The sequence below is a fragment of the Orycteropus afer genome, unplaced genomic scaffold (genome assembly GCF_000298275.1).
Source record: "Orycteropus afer afer isolate SDZICR_OR568_19922 unplaced genomic scaffold, OryAfe1.0 scaffold00011, whole genome shotgun sequence".
Taxonomy (NCBI): Eukaryota; Metazoa; Chordata; class Mammalia; order Tubulidentata; family Orycteropodidae; genus Orycteropus; species Orycteropus afer.
In genome coordinates, this window is record NW_006921598.1 from 4,883,547 (window position 1) to 4,885,894 (window position 2,348).

Consider the following 2,348-nt stretch of genomic DNA (forward strand, 5'->3'; position numbering starts at 1 on the left):
AGTTGCAATATTGAAAGATTCTATGGGCAAAATATTGAATGATGCAGGAAACATCAAAAGAAGATGGAAGGAATACAGAGAGTCACTGTACCAAAAAGACTTGGTCAATCTTCATCTATTTCAGGAGGTGGCATATGATTTAGAACCAATGGTATTGAAGGAAGAAGTTGAAGCTGCAATGAAGGAATTGGCTTAGAACAAGGCTCTGGGAATTGACGGAATACCCACTGAGATATTTCAACAAATGTATGCTGCACTGGAGGCACTGACTCGGTTATGCCAAGGGATTTGAAAGACAGCTACCTGGCCAACCGACTGGAAGAGATCCATTTTGTGCCCATTCCAAAGAAAGGTGATCCCACAGAATGTGGAAATTATCTAACAATATCATTAACATTGCATGCAAGTAAGATCTTATTGAAGATAATTCAAAAACAGTTGCAGCAGTATATTGACAGAGGACTTGCAGAAGTGCAAGCTGGATTCAGAAGAGGACGTGGAACCAAGGGTATCATAGCTGTTGTCAGATGGATCTTGGCTCAAGGCAAAGAATACCATAAAGATGTTTACTTGTGTTTTATTGATTATGCAAAGGCATTTGATTGTGTTGATTGTGACAAATTATAGACACCATTGGGAAGAATGGAAATTCCTAAACACTTGATTGTACTCATGAGGAACCTGTACATTGACCAGGAGACTGTCATTCAAATGGAACAATGGGACACTACATGGTTTAAAATTAGGAAGGGGGTGCATCAGGGTTGTATCCTTTTCCCATATTTATTCAATCTATATGCTGAGCAAATAATCTGAGAAACTGGACTATATGAAGAAAAACATGGCATCAGGATTGGAGGAAAAATCATTAACAACCTGAGACTGTATGCTGAAGATACAACTTTACTTGCTGAAAGTGAGGATGACTTGAGACACTTACTGATGAAGACTGAAGAACACAGTCTGCAGTATGGATTACATCTCAATATAAAGAAGACAAAAATCCTCACAACTGGACCAATAAGCAGCATCATGATAAATGGAGAAAGGATTGAGGTTGTCAAAGAATTCATGTTACTTGGTTCTATAATCAATGCCAATGGAAGTGGCAGTCAAGACATTAGATGACATGTAGCACTGGCCAGGTCAGCTGTGAAAGAACTCTTTCAAGTGTTGAGGATCAAAGATGTCTCCTTGAGGACTAAGGTGCACCTGACACAAGCCATGACATTTCCAATTGTCTCGTATGTATGTGAGAGCTGGACAATGAATAAGGAAGACAGTAGGAGAGTTGATGCTTTTGAATTGTGGAGCTGGTGAAGAATGCTGAAAGTATCATGGACTGCTCAAAGAACAAATAGATCTGTCCTGGAGGAAGTGCACCCAAAATGCTCCTTTGAAGCAAGAATGGCCAGACTTTGTCTCATCTACTTTCATCATGTTTTCAGAAGGGACCATTCCCTGGAGAAGAATGTCATGCTTGGGAAGGTGGAGGGTCGACGAAAGAGGGGAAGGCCTTCAACAAGATGGATTGACATGGTGGCTGCGACAATGGGCTCAAGTATAGCAGGGATCATAGAGCTGGCACAGGATCGAGCAGTGTTTTGTTCTGCTGTGCATGGGGTCACTATGAGTTGGAAGCAACTCAACAGCACCTACCAACAACAACAACATGCAATATCTTTGATTCTCAATATTTGTTATTGTGGGAAAATAATTGAATGATAAATTTAAAATTTTATCTGCTTTAAATTTCTACTTCTTATCCATTAGCATTAGAGTTTTTCTACTGATTTTATACTATGTAAAACAAATAAATTAGTATACATGAACTTTCCTCCTTACTCGATTTTATTGTCCTGTTCTTGTCATCTGGAATCCCTGGGTGGTGCAAACAATTAATGAGCTTGGCTGCTAACCGAAAGGTTGGCAGTTTCAGTCTACACATAGGTTGGAAAAGAGGCTTAGTAATCACTTCTGAAAAATCAACCACTGAAAACCCTGGGGAGTACAGTTCTCCTCTGACACACAAGGGATCCCCATGAGTTGCAAGCAACTTGACCCCAACTGGTACTAGTATTCCTCGCATCTATATTTCTACATTTATATTTTCAACATTTGTTTATCAAAATTTGTTTTATGCCCCCTACAATAAAGTGTTTGGTATACTTTGACTATGGATTGCTTAACTTTTGAAAGCTACTAAACATTCTTGTATTCGTTTTATATGTTGTGCAATTGAATCTATAGATAAAGAACTGTAAACTATCTCCCTAAACTTTCCTCGTCAAAGGATAGTTTCAAAGCATCAATGCTACATACATTTTCTTTTCAACTGCTCAGAACGA